General features: G+C 44.1%; 1 pseudogene; it reads left to right on the top strand.

Moving 5' to 3' along the window:
* Positions 1-941: 941 nt before the first annotated feature.
* The window catches only part of LOC121557533, a 37219-nt pseudogene continuing 20246 nt past the window's right edge, over positions 942-17914 (top strand).

Here is a 17914-nt window from a genome sequence, read left to right as displayed (position 1 = left end):
CTGGGGCTCCATGCAAGATCTCACCTTGTGGAGTTGCAATGATCATGAGAACGGTGAGGAATCAGCCCAGAACTACACGGGAGGATCTTGTCAATGATCTCAAGGCAGCTGGGACCATACTCACCAAGAAAACAATTGGTAACACACTACGCGGTGAAGGACTGAAATCCTGCAGCGCCCGCAAGGTCCCCCTGCTCAAGAAAGCACTTATACATGCGTCTGAAGTTTGCCAATGAACATCTGAATGATTCAGAGGAGAACTGGGTGACAGATTTTTCACCTAGTCGGCTCGGGGATTAGAACCAGCGACCTTTCGGTTACTGGCACAACGCTCTTACCCACTAAGCCACCTGCCGCCCAGTAGTAGCTAGTTATAATCTTCTCACCCCGCTCTCATTTGTTTCAGATGTGTGTACTTGCATAATTGTACCTAATTTGACAGAATGTTGACAGAATGTCACTTAACTTTCTTTTCATCAGCTATGATGACAGCAAGGCCAGCCTTTTCGTTAGATACGCTAGATTTGAAAGGACAAAGGTCTATTTTATAGACTTTTTGGTAAGCAAAAAAATTACTTTGCCACCTAAACTGATCAAAATGCTTTTGCAACATGCAATTGCTTGGATATCAAAACGTACAATGTACATAATACATTTATTAGGGGTCAACATGAAACTTTGGTTCTGGCGTTATGCATGTTATAGTGTACCGTCTAACATTGCATGAATAATGTGCTCACTCAGATTATTCCTCAAAAGTGATTGGTTGCTGAATCTTCGTTAATGAAGTCCATAGAAATGAGATGGACAACACACCAAAAAATGTGCAGACCAATAAATGTCTTGACAGAATATTTTTGATGTGCCATACTATCCTTGCCTGAATCCCATCTAATCAGTTTGTCTCCTCCCCTCCCCTCCCTGCTCCCCTGAAGTCTCCCCTGGAATCTGCTCCAGTAAGGACATCCGGAACAACGTGACCAACCTGCGCTCCCTGGAGAACTGCACGGTGATCGAGGGCCACCTGAAAATCATCCTCATGTTCAAGACCAAGCCCGAAGACTTCAGGGGTCACAGTTACCCCAAACTGACCGTGGTCACAGACTTCCTCCTCCTGTTCAGGGTCTACGGAATGGAGAGCCTCAAAGACCTCTTCCCTAATCTCACTGTGATCCGAGGTAACAACCTGTTCTTCAACTACGCTCTGGTCTTCTTTGAAATGCTGCAGCTCAGGGATATCGGCCTCCAAAGCCTGATGAATATCACTAGAGGAGCGAGTTAGAATCGAGAAGAACCCGGACCTCTGCTACCTCTCCACGCTGGACTGGTCCAAGATCCTGACACGGTGGAGGACAACTACATCGTGAGCCAATAGGAATGACCGGGAGTGCGGGACGTGTGTCCCGGGCGGCCAAGGGAAGACCACCTGTCAGCAGACCACCATCAACGGCCTCTTCAGCGAACTTGCTGGACGCACAAGCACTGCCAGAGAAGTAAGTCACTGGGTTCTTATTTAATTTATCCTGTATTTAACCAGGACGTCCCATTGATGTCAGAAGACCTCTTTTACAAGGGAGACCTGACAGTCTTTGGTGCATGATGGAGGGAGTGTTTGTATTTAAATGCATGTAAAATCACACACTAGGATAGATATTTCCTTGTCTGCAGTTATTCCATGTTTTGGATACTCTGTCTTTGAGGCGCAGCCAGGAACTAGTTCTGTAGGATGGCGAGTGGTGGGGTTGATAAACCTCCATCGTTTAAATCTACAGTTTGGGAACATTTTGGCTGCCCAGTAGATTACAACGGCGATGGACAGAGAGTAGTGGATAAAACGGTTACAGTATGTCGCTCAACGAGAATAGCCTATGCAGCTGCCAACACCTCAAATACGTTGACACATTTACGCCGACATCACCCCAGTATACCGGAGCAAGACGGAAACGCAAAGAGCCAACACAACACCGTCCCCCCTCTGCATTTATGCAGCTGATTCTCTACCAGGCCAAAGAAATTACAGGAGCGATAGGTTATCTTTATATTTTGTACAGTCTTTGGTTTATAGCCGAGATATGCGCCCGTTCTGCGGTTGAGAATAGGGGTTTTAACACCTCAGTGGAAAGTGCTCGAGCCACGTTACAAACTTCCCTCTTGCACCCATTTCAGCAAACAGGTAGTACCCGCTCTATATAAGCAGGCCAAAGCCGAAGTTTTCAATGAATTGGCCAATGCGCCCTGTGTTGTGTTTACTTAACAGTGATAGCCCGTCACATTACCCCAGAGTGGGAGATGTACTGTGGTACAGACACGCCCCCTTTATGAGAGTCACAAGTGCACATCTGGCATTGAAGGAGGCAGTGTCATGGTGCGTTCGTGCAACCAATATGGAAGTGGGAATTTACCACATATGGCTGGGAAAGATCTACTTGAACAGCTCTCCAACTGGTAATTACCAGTGGGAAACTCATGCTGAGCACCCGCTTCTCCCACATGGTGACCTCTGACGTCACCTACTAAGGAAATTGCCTCTAACAGCATTTCTCAGCAGTTAAATGCAACAGCAAAACAATTTTTATAAAAAGCAATCAATTAATGTGGTTTTTTAACTATAATTTGTTTACAAGCATGATGGCTGTACTTTTAGTTTATGGTTGACGCAGTTTGTTGGCCATTAGCCAATCAGTGTTTCTCAACGAGTGCAAATCACATGAATGCATCCAACTGGTATTTATGACTTCACAACTGGTCAATTCCCACCTCCCACATGGTTACAAACGCAGCATCAGAGTGGAAACTTGAGAGGCTCAACATAACAATCCTTTCACAACAGACAATGCTAGAAACACTGTGAATGCTGAACATTGTGAAAAGCATTTAATTTTCCCGCTGTACTGAAACCGAACCATGACCCCCAAAACCGCAATACGTACCGAACCGTGGGTTTGGTGAACCGTTACTAACTATGGTTTAGTAAAGTAGGCTGAGTTCAGGTTGTATGTCAAGACTTCAACAATGCTCCTGAGCCCTGGGTTTGATGCAACGCAGCCAAACATACGCACTGTCTGTGTGTTTGTTCTGCTAGACCTGAGAGTGTTGTCTCAGCCCTGTCACACATGACCTTTAGAGAGACGCTGTAGTGGAGTGTAGAGAGACGCACACACACACACACACACACACACACACACACACACACACACACACAGGTAATGATGTCACTACTTCTCTAGCCTTATCATTTCCTGAGTATAGAACGACAGACAGGCTGACAGACTAGTAGCTACTGAACCTGAGAAACCCTGGCTGCCTCCCAAATGGCACCCTATTCCCTCTACATTGCATTGGGCCCCCCATAGGGCTCTGGTCAAAAGTAGTGCACTATATAGGGAATAGAATGCCATTTGGGGCATGACCCCTACCTGCTGCTGAGGCCCGTTCTCCTTCTGAAGTGGGTTTGTTGTGAAACCAGGAGCCCAGCCATTCCACATTCACACTGTTCAGTTAGCGTTCAGTCTGAGCTCGGAGAAGAATATATCATATGGGTGTTACTGAAACCCCTCTCTCTGCTCTGCCTGCCTGGCCTGCAGCATTCCATAACACACTGTAGAACACACACACACACACACACACACACACACACACACACACACACACACACAATATATACATATATATCTCACATCATTCCTTTTAAATGAACGTATCGAATCTGTCTGTACTCAATTTCTAGAGCCTGTAGCCCCTTAACCCAGAGTTAGCCAATTACTTGTTTTAGCTGTTTGAATAGTAGCTAGCTCCCTCAGTAGTGAGTCAGGCTCTGGTCTTGTGGTGTGGACCCTGTGGTTTCAGGCCTGCTTTCACTAAAGCAGGGTTCCCTAACTGGCGGCCCGCTGGTGATTTTATTTGGCCCCCCAGGTTTTTGGAGCAAAAAAATTCATTTATTCATTGTTGGACATAAGACTGTAAAAACACCAGGAAATCAGCTCCAAGTGATTTTAATTTAAGAAATCTGTTCCCAAGTATTCCCACGCATAATAGGGAGACACGTGATCGTACACAAATGTAAGGAAGGTTAGAAATGATTATGTTTTAGTCAAACATTATATCTGTTTGGGCTTCTTGTGGCCAATCTGCGGTCTACAAATTCAAGTTCTGGTCCCCCGACATTCCGCTCAAGAAAAAATCGGCCCGCGCCTGAATCTAGTTGATGAACCCTGCACTAAATCTTGAAAAGATCTGTTAAGCCCAGCTCTGACCACACAACATAGAGAATAGGAGAGAGTGTGAGAGAGAGGCAAGCCCTGCCCTGTTCCATACTCTATTCCCTGCCATGGTCCAATATAGACCTCAGACATCCATTGGCAGACAATTCAGTTTCCTAGTAGATTTTTCTATTTAGAAATGGTGTTGCACGGTATACCGAAACTTTGGTACTTTTTTTGATACTAGAACATGAAAACCGTTTCTGTAAAAAAAAAATGTTGTTACTTTCGGTATTTCTGTCAAATGTGTCTCACGGATCAACTCTGTCTATCAGCGCAGTCGATGTCCCCCTCATAGCGCGAAAGCACCGTGCCTCCTCCACTTATCCTGCACTGGGAGTCTAGGCTGCATAATTTTTGCTTCCCACTCATGCTGCACAGAAGTTAACACGCTTCAATAATGTGACACTGTATGTAGACATTTTTTAACTGTTAATTACTGTTTGCAAAACAATTTCCATACAGGCTAGAACACTTTACAATACAAGAAAATACCGGTAGCTTCTAGCTTTGTAGGTTAACTTGCTAGCCTACAGCTGACGCTATCATCAATACACCACCCTATTACTTTGTTTGTGATAATTATGCAAACCATAATACAAAATATGCTTATTTCAAAGCTGATTGCCACCAAAACTTTATTAATTCACTTAATCGGTCTCTCTCACGTCTCTCCCAAAGAGTATCTATTGCCTCCGCGAACTGACTGTGGGAATCTCAGTTGCATACTTCTTCCTTCTCAAAACCCATTGGATGAGAAAGCCAGAGGTCCCTCCCATCTGACCCTCTCCTCCAATGGGTTTTGAGAAGGAGAAAGCAGGAGATAGGATGCGAGGAGTATGCATTTGAGATTCTCCCTAAGTCTGTGAATAGGGTTTCAACGGCCGGCCCCCCTCTTGCCTCGTGAAGGACGTCATTACTGGTAAGAAACAGCACACACTTTTATAACATATGCTACTTCAAATCAAATGTTATTGGTCGCGTACACATATTTTGCAGATGTTATCGCAGGTGCAGTGAAATGCTTATCTTTCTAGCTCCAACAGTGCAGTAATACCGAACAATACAAAACAAACAAATCCAAAATAATAACAATCAAGAAATATCAGAAAGAGCAATGTCAGCTAAAGCAAACTCGAACTCAATGCATACACACACTCCTATTGAATATGCATTCACCTTTATTGTGAAAAGGCCTAGGCTACATCTTGATTTACCCATAAATAGAGATTTACCATTCAAATAAATGATTACCATTGTGTTATGTAGGTAGATTGGTAAAAACAAAGTCAAATTGATTGTATAATTGATTTATTAATGTATACATGGCTGTCTCTGAAAAATGTTGACGTAAACATTTTCAAATGTAATGATATTGAACTAAAAAGATGCACAATGATTGAGCAGAGTAGTAGGTGAGTTTCTGTCTTGATCAAGTGCCATTCTGTGACTTTGGTTAATATGCCTTATTTTTTTATAGCGGGATCGTTTTGGTGTATTGAGTATTGTGATGGTATCGAGAATCGTGATACTAAACCTGTTATTGATATCAAAGTCAACATTCGTGACAACACTATTTAGAAATATTCAAATAGGTGTTTATTTTTTTAAATATTCGTAGCACTTTGCATTGGTTTTTTGGTGTAGCAGTTCTCAAACATTGTCTAAACATTGCTAACATGTGGTGATACAGTGTGACTCATAATAAGCGAAATAAGCTTTATATGCATATGGAACATTTCTGGGAGCTTTTATTTCAGCTCATGAAACATGGGACCAACACTATACATGTTGCGTTTATATTTTTGTTCAGTATATTTAGGAGAAGTAAAGGACGGAGGGGGGCATGACTTTAAAAATGGCAGAGTAATAAATCAATTAGTCATGAGCAGTCCAAATGACCGCTTTAGCGGTTCTAGTGTTAACTATGTGGTGACTGTGTTCCATGGGGTTTCTTTCGGGATCTCTTTGTTTTGGTGTAATAATCTCATTGCGGTAGTGACTACTGAGCCGTGCTGTGGTGTTGCGTGACGGTCTGTCTTTCTTAAATGGAGAGAGCACTGCAGCTTCTGTACAGCAGCAGGCCTTTAATGTACAGTAGCAATACTGTGTCCCAAATGGCATCCTATCCCCTATATAGTGCACTACTTTCGACCAGAGCCAAAAGTAGTGCACTACATAGGGGAAAAGGGTGCCGTTTGGGCCGCACCCATCGAGACTCCAGCTAAATGAGTGTGAGCTGAATGAGCCAGAGGTTCCCAAGAGACTGGTATTTGACACGCATTATAAAATGATCTTCATTATCTTCCCCTCAGAGGAGATTACTCACTCACCCACACACAGCTGAGAGGGAGGGATGGAGAGGGGAAGGGAGGAGGAGAGAGAGAGAGGAAAATATACAGAGGTGGAGAGAAAAAAACCGAGTCAGACCAAGAGAGGGAGGGGGACATATCCGGAGAGCGGGAGGGAGAGAGAGACGGAGAGCCTCCTCCCCAGTAGCAGCCAGTGAGCCTGTGTTCCAGTGTTATGGTGAGCCAGTGTTATAAATGTGGTCCATATTTGATTAACTCTAACAGCAGGGGGCTTTACAGAATGGGTTTGGCTGCCGCCCCTCTCCTCTGATAGGCTGAGAGCTCTCCACTCTGGACATGGGGACTTCTCACTCTCGCTTGCTCGCACGGACCCTAAGAATTGTTACAATGTTGGCTGGGTGTTATGTTGCAATCTTGATGTGTTGGTGAGTCCAGAAAGAGTCAGGTGAGGTGAATGGTGATCAAAAATATAGGCCTACAGATGGTCCAAATTTACCCCTAATCGATGTCGCATACACCTGCCTCCAACAATAAGAGGCCTGTAGGATGGTCTGGGACACTAAGAATGTCCTGACTGCTAACACATACACACAGCATAAATCACCCAACGTGTGTGTGAGTGAGGATATCCATTGTTTTTTCTAGCTTCTAGATAACAGCAGAGTAGCATGGTGGTGTAAGGGTGGATGTGGGCATTTTTCCTAGCCACCGTGCTTCTACATCTGCATTGCTTGCTGTTTGGGGTTTTAGGCTGGGTTTCTGTATAGCACTTTGTGATATCTGCTGATGTAAAAAGGGCTTCATAAATACATTTGATTGATTTGATTGATGTGTACACACCACTGGCCCCCCCAGTGGAAGGCTAGTTCACTGTGTGTGCGTGCACGTATGTATGTACAGTGAGGGGGAAAAAGTATTTGATCCCCTGCTAATTTTGTACGTTTGCCCACTGACAAAGAAATGATCAGTCTATAATTTTAATAGTAGTTTTATTTGAACAGTGAGAGACAGAATAACAACCAAAAAATCCAGAAAAACGCATGTCAAAAATTTTATAAATTGATTTGCATTTTAATGAGGGAAATAAGTATTTGACCCCTCTGCAAAACATGATTTAGTACTTGGTGGCAAAACCCTTGTTGGCAATCACAGAGGTCAGACGTTTCTTGTAGTTGGCCACCAGGTTTGCACACATCTCAGGAGGGATTTTGTCCCACTCCTCTTTGCAGATCTTCTCCAAGTCATTAAGGTTTCGAGGCGGACGTTTGGCAACTCGAACCTTTAGCTCCCTCCACAGATTTTCTATGGGATTAAGGTCTGGAGACTGGCTAGGCCACTCCAGGACCTTAATGTACTTCTTCTTGAACCACTCCTTTGTTGCTTTGGCCGTGTGTTTTGGGTCATTGTCATGCTGGAATACCCATCCACGACCCATTTTCAATGCCCTGGCTGAGGGAAGGAGGTCCTCACCCAAGATTTGACGGTACATGGCCCCGTCCATCGTCCCTTTGATGCAGTGAAGATGTCCTGTCCCCTTAGCAGAAAAAGACCCCCAAAGCATAATGTTTCTACCTCCATGTTTGACGGTTGGGATGGTGTTCTTGGGGTCATAGGCAGCATTCCTCCTCCTCCAAACACGGCGAGTTGAGTTGATGCCAAAGATCTCGATTTTGGTCTCATCTGACCACAACACTTTCACCCAGTTCTCCTCTGAATCATTCAGATGTTCATTGACAAACTTCAGACGGGCCTGTATATGTGCTTTCTTGAGCAGGGGGACCTTGCGGGCGCTGCAGGATTTCAGTCCTTCACGGCCTAGTGTGTTACCAATTTTTTTTTTTGGTGACTATGGTCCCAGCTGCCTTGAGATCATTGACAAGATACTCTCATTTAGCAGAGGCTCTTATCCAGAGCGACTTACAGTTAGTGAATATATATATATATATATTTTTATACTGGCCCCCCGTGGGAATCGAACCCACAACCCTGGCGTTGCAAACGCCATGCTCTATCAACTGAGCTACATCCCTGCCGGCCATTCCCTCCCCTACCCTGGACGACGCTGGGCCAATTGTGCGCCGCCCATGAGTCTCCCGGTCGCGGCCGGCTGCGACAGAGCCTGGATTCGAACCAGGATCTCTAGTGGCACAGTTAGCACTGCGATGCGGCACCTTAGACCACTGCGCCACTCAGGAGTATGTCAGTCAGTCACTTCTTTCTCTCATAATGGTTTTGCTCTGCATTTTCATATATAACTATATCTTTAGGTGTGTAAGTGTGTGTGCGCGCAGTTTGCTTGTTCAGTCAGTTGTTAATGCACACACACCCAAACAGGCCTCCACGTTTCACTTGGTTTCAAAACGTTTCCACCTAGGGATGGGCGATACAGTGAGCTTCAAAAGTATTGGGACAGTGAAATGTGTTGTTGTTTTGGCTTTGTACTCCAGCACTTTGGACTTCAAATGATACAATGAGTATGAGGTTAAAGTGCAGACTGTCAGCTTTAGTTTGAGGGTATTTTCATTCATATCGGGTGAACCGTTTAGAAATTACAGCACTTTTTTCACATAGTCCCCCATTTTAGGAGACCAAAGTATTGGGACAAATTCACTAGTATGTATTACTAAAAGTCAAAAGTTAAGCATTTAGTCCCATATTCATAGCACGCAATGACTACATCAAGCTTGTGACTCTACAAATTTGTTAGATGCATTCGCTGTTTGTTTTGGTTGCGTTTCAGATTATTTTGTGCCCAATAGAAATTAATGGTAAATAATGTATTGTGTCATTTTGGAGTCACTTTTACTGTAAACAAGAATACAATATGTTTCTAAACACTTCTACATTCATGTGGATGCTACCATGATTACAGATAATCCTGAATGAATCCTGAATAATAATGAATGAGAAAGTTACAAAAACAAAATTTGGGGGGGAGGGATGATATTTGTGCTTCTAACTTTCTCACTCAGTATTTGATATATATGAGTGTATAAAACATGCCCTTTCCATGACAGACTGACCAGGTGAATGCTATGATCCCTTATTGATGTCACCTGTTAAATCCACTTCAAATCAGTGTAGATGAATGGGAGGAGACAACTGAGACATGGATTGTGTATGTGTGCCATTCAGAGGGTGAATGGGCAAGACAAAATATTTAAGTGCCTTTGAACGGAGTATGGTAGTAGGTGCCAGGCGCACCGGTTATAGTGTGTCACTGGTTTTTCACGCTCAACAGTTTCCCGTGTGTATCAAGAATGGTCCACCACCCAAAGGACATCAAGCCAACTTGACACAACTATGGGAAGCATTGGAGTCAACATGGGCCAGCATCCCTGAGGAACGCTTTTCGACACCTTGTAGAGTCCATGCCCCGACGAATTGAGGCTGTTCTGAGGGCAAAGTGGGGTTCAACTCAATATTAGGGAAGGTGTTCCTAATGCTTTGTACACTCAGTGTGTGTTTTGACACAGGTTTGCTGTGAAGACACTGAATGCTACTGATTCCTTGGCCTCTTTCTAACAATGTGACCTAGGCTACACACACACACAAACACGCACGCACACGCTTCATCTAGTGCCAAGCTGGCAAGAATGCACTGTGGTCGAGTGCTCACACACATGTACACACACAGTAAAGTTCAGTGCCATCGCTGAGGTGCAGAGCCAGTTGGCATTGGCAGTGTGTGTGTCAGAGAGAGGTAAACACCTTGCTGACTGGCCTGTCCACCAGATTAGCTCATCCCATATAGTCATATAGAGCCAGATTAAGATTGGCCAACAGCCTAACAAGGGGCTTAGGTCAGGCCACAGGTCAGGCCACAGGTCAGGCCACAGGTCAGGCCACAAGATATTACCTGAACTCTTTCTCTCTATGTAAATCCTGTCTCTAACCATTCCCCCCCTCTCTCCTTCTGCGCTCCCACAGTGTGTCCCCCCAGCTGTAAGCACCGGGCCTGTACCAAGGACAACCAGTGTTGCCATGAGTCATGTCTGGGAGGCTGCTCTGAGCCCCAGAACAGCAGCAGCTGTGTAGCCTGCAAGAACCTCCAGTACCAGGTACTGAGAGGTTCAACAGACGTTTCTCACAATTGATAAGTTGATAGTTGTTGTTGTTTTTTTTTGGTTGATGTGGATGCTTCTATATACAACTATAGGGCGGTGCATAATTGGCCCAGCGTCGTCCGGGTTTGGCGGTGTAGGCCGTCATTGTAAATAAGAATTTGTTCTTAACTGACTTGCCTAGTTAAATAAATAAAAAACGCAAAGAGAAATACATTTTAACAAGTTTTTATTCTTCAAGAATTCAATTTCTTGATGGGTGCTAGAGATGATTAATCGATGAAACGGGTTAGTATTTTTTTAAATATAAAATAGATTTATAGTAAGATGTGTGCGTGCAAACTATTGCTGGGGGGGGGAAAGCTGAATCAAAACAGAATTGTGTTTATTTAAACTCATATGTCTGTCCAGCAATGGAAAATATCACTTAAAATTGTTATATTACCAAATATTTGAATTGATATGGATGTTCTCCATCAACTAAACAATTCATCCACCTAATCCCTATTCCCTTATACCAGGAGGCCTGTGTGGACCGCTGTCCCCAGGGATACTACACCTATAGGGGCTGGCGCTGCGTCCCCTTCTCCTTCTGCCAGGACCTCCACAACAAGTGTAAGCAGAGCAAGAGCAGCGACTGCCATGAGTATGTCATCCACAATGGAGCCTGTATACCTGAGTGCCCCTCCGGATATACTACTGTCAACTCCACCACGTAAGTCGACTTACTGTATATTCAACTCTTTACACCATGGTCAACTCCACTGCGTAAGTCTATAATACAGTACTATACACCACCATCAACTCCAGCACGTAAGTCTATAATACAGTACTATACACCACCGTCAACTCCAGCACGTAAGCCTAAGTACTACGTTTGTAAGTCTACCTGTTTACTGTATCTATAGTCAACTCCACTATATATATGTCAAAATACTATACACATTGTACACGTACAATGCTGTATTAATTATTTTGTCAACTCAACAATGAAGGGTAAGTCTACTCTATACACCACTTAAAGTCTCCACTACCTTAGTCTTATTACTGTGTTAATACTAAAGTGAACACCATAACGTTTGCATTTGCACAAGATGGGGTATGGGAAAGGAACTTGTACATCTGCAGTCATCTCAATATGCACATATCTGCAGTCATCTCAATAGGTACATATACAGTCGTCTCAGTGTGGTTTCAGAGGGTGTTGTGCCAGTTAGAACACAACGCTGCAAAAGCTCTTTGCATCCCGTCCTGCTACTGTCTGCTGTGCAGTACAGCATGACAATGCAGTACTGCAAGGCTCCCGCGTTGTACTCCGACTGTGTGTGCGTGCGTGTGACTACAGCGTGAGTGTGGAGGCGTTGGTTGGCACAGTGTGTTCTCTATGCAGACAGTTCAGCTAGTTCAGGTCAGAGAAGCTAGCAAATCAGGCAGGCAGGGAAAACAGGGCAGTAGTGTGTGGGCAGTGTTTTGTGTTGGCCTACAGACTAAATTCCTCATAGCATTTCATTTCTGTTTGCGATTGTTGTCACCACTCCATAGCTGAGTAGCTGAGCCAGTCTGAACTTCGCCAGCTGAGACAGTCTGTCATTCAGGGCTAGGCTACAGTGCTCATTGATTTGCCAATAACAATGTTTAAGGTTGTGTGTGTGTGTGCTTGTGTGCGTTCTAATCCTGGCTCGCCACTAGAGAGAAGGAGCTGGGTGTGTGTGTCACACTGGCCTTCATCTACTCCCTCGTGTGTGTGTGTGTTAGACTCCAGACACACTAATCATTAGTTGGACAGAGATGGGTCTGGCCTCTTCGTGCCTTGGTGCCTTTGTTACAGCGTGGCTTGCTGGGTGAAGACTGGGTAGGAGCTGGTTGTGTGGTTGGGTAGCGGCAGGCTGGAGGGTGGGCCAGGGTTGCTGGCTGGAGTCTGATGGCCGCACAGGTTATGGCTTGCATTTCAACACCCTACCCGCCACCCATTGTCCTCTCCTCAAATCTCTCCTTCTGCTCTCTATTTCTCCTCTCTCTCTCCTCTCACATCTTTTTCCTACTCTCTCTCTCTCTCCCTATCCCTCGCTCTTTTCCCCTCTCGCTCTCTCTCTCTCATTCTCCCTCTCTCCCGCTATACATAATAAGTTCTGTTGTAAGTCATCACACCTGCCTATCATTATTGAATGTGTCCCAACTGGCACCCTTTTCCTTATTTAGTGTACTACTTTTTACCAGGGCCCATAGGGACTATAGTGCACTATATAGGGAATAGAGTGCCGTTTGAGATACAGCCATTCTTGTCAAACCTCAGTAGTTACTGGGGTCATTCGCTGGTGCTACAACAGTGTTGCTCTATCCGACACCACATACCGCCACTCCTCACGTACTAGTTTGAGCAAATCACACATGGACACGAGTTGCCATGAAAATATGCTACTATAGCTGCAGAAACTAGGGCTGACCCCATTTAATCGACTGGACGATTGTTTGGTCGATATGCTGTTGGTCGAACAATATATTTTTAATCGAGCAGTAACAAATATGTATGTTTTTTTATGGCACACAAGACACCTGGTTGATTTGCGCCTGTCTCAGTGGGCTAATCCATTAAATAAGTATTCAGACCCTTTGCTATGAGGAGGGCCTACAGCTCAGTTGGTAGAGCATGGCGCTTGCAACGCCAAGGTTGTGGGTTCGTTTCCCACGGGGGGCCAGTATGAACAAATGTATGCACTCACTAAACTGTAAGTGGCTCTGGATAAGAGCTTCTGCTAAATGGGGAGGGAGAGAGGGAGAGAGAGAGGGAGGGAGGGAGAGAGAGAGAGAGAGAGAGGGAGGGAGAGAGGGAGAGAGAGAGGGAGAGAGGGAGGGAGGGAGAGAGGGAGGGAGGGAGAGAGGGAGGGAGAGAGGAGGGAGGGAGGGAGGGAGGGAGGGAGGAGGGAGGGAGGGAGGAGGGAGGGAGGGAGGGAGGGAGGGAGGGAGGGAGGGAGGGAGACTTTCACTATAATAGTCAGTGTAAACTTGGCAGTAGAAAGCCTAAACAATATATTTTACCTTTCAGTTTCCCTATCAAATCTAAAAATGTCAAGCAGACAACCAAAGAAAATTAACAACAATGACAAATGGTTTGATGCAAAAACCTAAGAATGAAATTGAGAAACATATCCAACCAAAAACATAGAGACCCAGAACCTGAGTCTAAGCCTTCACTATGGTGAATCACTAAAACAATACAGAAATACACTACAGTAATTGAATAATCCATAGAATCTAACCACTTCCGGGAAGATTGGAACACACTAAACAAACAACAACACGAAGAGTTGCCTATCCAAAATGGAGATGTGTGGATAAACCACTTCTCCAATCTTTTTGGCTCTATAACAAAGAGCAAAAACATATAAATTATCAATTACAAATCTTAGAATCAGCTATTAAAGACTACCAGAACCCACTGGATTCTCCAATTACATTGAATGAACTACAGGACAAAATACAAACCCTCCAACCGAAAAAGACCTGTGGTGTTGATGGTATCGCACATGAAATGATCAAATATACAGACCACAAATTCCAATTGGCTATACTTACACTCTTTAACATCATCCTCAGCTCTGGCATCTTCCCTAATATTTGGAACCAAGGACTGATAACCCAAAAAAATTTTACCCCAATAACTACCGTGGGATATGCGTCAACAGCAACCTTTGGAAAATCCTCTGCATTATCATTAACAGCAGCTTTGTACATTTCCTCAGTGAAAACAATGTACTGAGCAAATGTCAAATTGGCTTTTACCAAATTACCGTATTTACCCTGCACACCCTAATTGACAAACTAACAAACCAAAACAAAGGCAAAGTCTTCTCATGCTTTGTTGACTTCAAAAAAGCATTTGACTCAATTTGGCATGAGGGTCTGCTATACAAATTGATGGAAAATGGTATTGGGGGGAAAACATACATCATAAAATCCATGTACACAAACAACAAGTGTGCGGTTAAAATTGGCAAAAAACACACACATTTCTGTCCACAGGGCTGTGGGGTGAGACAGGGATGCAGCTTAAGCCCCACCCTCTTCAACATATATATCAATGAATTGGCAAGGGCACTACAACAGTCTGCAGCACCCAGCCTCACCCTACTAGAATCTGAAGTCAAATGTCTACTGTTTGCTGATGATTTTGTACGTTTGCCCACTGACAAAGAAATTATCAGTCTATAATTTTAATGGTAGGTTTATTTGAACAGTGAGAGACAGAATAACAACAAAAAAATCCAGAAAAACGCATGTCAAAAATGTTATAAATTGATTTCCATTTTAATGAGGGAAATAAGTATTTGATCAATCAGAAAGATTTCTGGCTCCCAGGTGTCTTTTATACAGGTAACGAGCTGAGATTAGGAGCACACTCTTAAAGGAGTTCTCCTAATCTCAGCTGTTACCTGTATAAAAGACACCTGTCCACAGAAGCAATCAATCAATCAGATTCCAAACTCTCCACCATGGCCAAGACCAAAGAGCTCTCCAAGGATGTCAGGGACAAGATTGTTGACCTACACAAGGCTGGAATGGGCTACAAGACCTTCGCCAAGCAGCTTGGTGAGAAGGTGACAACAGTTGGTGCGATTATTCGCAAATGGAAGAAACACAAAATAACTGTAAATCTCCCTCGGCCTGGGGCTCCATGCAAGATCTCACCTTGTGGAGTTGCAATGATCATGAGAACGGTGAGAATCAGCCCAGAACTACACGGGAGGATCTTGTCAATGATCTCAAGGCAGCTGGGACCATACTCACCAAGAAAACAATTGGTAACACACTACGCGGTGAAGGACTGAAATCCTGCAGCGCCCGCAAAGGTCCCCCCCTGCTCAAGAAAGCACTTATACATGCGTCTGAAGTTTGCCAATGAACATCTGAATGATTCAGAGGAGAACTGGGTGAAAGTGTTGTGGTCAGATGAGACCAAAATGGAACTCTTTGGCATCAACTCAACTCGCCGTGTTTGGAGGAGGAGGAATGCTGCCTATGATCCCCAAGAACACCATCCCCACCGTCAAACATGGAGGTGGAAACATTATGCTTTGGGGTGTTTTTCTGCTAAGGGGACAGGACAACTTCACCGCATCAAAGGGACGATGAACGGGGCCATGTACCGTCAAATCTTGGGTATGAACCTCCTTCCCTCAGCCAGGGCATTGAAAATGGGTCGTGGATGGGTATTCCAGCACGACAATGACCCAAAACACACGACCAAGGCAACAAAGCAGTGTCTCAAGAAGAAGCACATTAAGGTCCTGGAGTGGCCTAGCCAGTCTCCAGACCTTAATCCCATAGAAAGTCTGTGGAGGGAGCTGAAGGTTCGAGTTGCCAAACGTCAGCCTCGAAACCTTAATGACTTGGAGAAGATCTGCAAAAAGGAGTGGTACAAAATCCCTCCTGAGAAGTGTGCAAACCTGGTGGCCAACTGCAAGAAACGTCTGACCTCTGTGATTGCCATCAAGGGTTTTGCCACCAAGTACTAAGTCATGTTTTACAGAGGGGTCAAATACTTATTTCCCTCATTAAAATGCAAATCAATTTATAATTTTTTTTTGTTGTTGTTCTGTCTCTTACTTTTCAAATAAACCTACCATTAAAATGATAGACTGATCATGTCTTTGTCAGTGGGCAAACGTACAAAATCAGCAGGGGATCAAATACTTTTTTCCCCTCACTGTATATGGACGAGCGACATTAAGAGCTGCATGGACTAAGATACCGTAGAATAGTATAGAATACAGTATATACAGTGGCTTGCGAAAGTATTCACCCCCCTTGGCATTTTTCCTATTTTGTTGCCTTACAACCTGGAATTAAAATTGATTTTGGGGGGTTTGTATCATTTGACAAAATATTTCCTGAGCTAATAAAGTAAAAAATAATACATAAAAAAACAAAATACCGCAAAGTTTCCTAAGAGCTCGTCGCGAGGCCGCCATCTCCGTCAGCGCCATCAGGTTAGGCCGATACCCGCTAATGATCAAAATCCAGAAAAGAGCTGTTAAATTCTTCAAGCACCTAAAAGGAAGCGATTCCCAAACCTTCCATAACAAAGCCATCACCTACAGCGAGATGAACCTGGAGAAGAGTCCCCTAAGCAAGCTGGTCCTGGAGCTCTGTTCACAAACACAAACAGACCCCACAGAGCCCCAGGACAGCAACACAATTAGACCCAACCAAATCATGAGAAAACAATATAATTACTTGACACATTGGAAAGAATTAACAAAAAAAGACTGGAATGCTATTTGGCCATAAACAGAGAGTTACCTGACCACTGTGACTGACCCAACATTAAGGAAAGCTTTGACTATGTACAGACTCAGTGAGCATTGCTATTGAGAAAGGTTGAGACCTGGCTCTCAAGAGAAGACAGCAAGATTTGTGACCTGTTGCCACAAGAAAAGGACAACCAGTGAAGAACAAACAGTATTGTAAATACAAGCCACGTTTATTTATTTTCTGTTTTGTACTTTAACTATTTGCACATACTGTATATAGACACTTTTTTGTTTATCCATTTCAGAGAGAGAGAGAGAGAGAGAGAGAGAGAGAGAGAGAGCACACACTCTGGGATAACATAGTGAGTGTGGGTGCGGTTGTGTACTCACTACACCAGGTCATTCTCTCACCTCTCAAACCAGTCACCATAAAAACTACCTTGACACATCGTCATTTGTTTGGTTTGGCTCTGTGTTTGAAGGGCTAGATCAGGGTGTCACACATTTCATACTTCTCGCTTATGAAAGATTGTACTTAACTCCATTGTTAGGTTACAGAATAGTTCTCTCTCATCTTCTCTCCCTCTCTCTGGGAAGGTTGAGGGGTAAATGAGGGCATCTTAGCTCTTATGAAAGGATGTATGCCTACTTCCTTCAATTCATTGTGAGGTGAGTATAAGGTTATAGAGTAGCTGTCGGGCAAACACTGCTCGTGTGTGCGTGCGTGTACCGCCGAGTGAGAGTCTGATTATGGTTCCCACCTCCTGTGAGTCGAACTCAGTGACTGTGTGAACTCTCTGACTGTCTGTGTTAGTGTGTCTACCCCAAGAGTGTGTATTATCTGACTTGTGTGGGTTTGTACCGTATGACCCTAGGGCTGGGAATTTGCCAGGGACCTCCCAGTACGAGGTTATAATAATAATAATATAATATGCCATTTAGCAGACGCTTTTATCCAAAGCGACTTACAGTCATGTGTGCATACATTTTTACATATGGGTGGTCCCGGGGATCGAACCCACTACCCT

This window comes from Coregonus clupeaformis, unplaced genomic scaffold, assembly GCF_020615455.1.
Source record: "Coregonus clupeaformis isolate EN_2021a unplaced genomic scaffold, ASM2061545v1 scaf0758, whole genome shotgun sequence".
Classification (NCBI taxonomy): Eukaryota; Metazoa; Chordata; class Actinopteri; order Salmoniformes; family Salmonidae; genus Coregonus; species Coregonus clupeaformis.
This window is presented reverse-complemented; position numbering and strand designations above follow the sequence as displayed.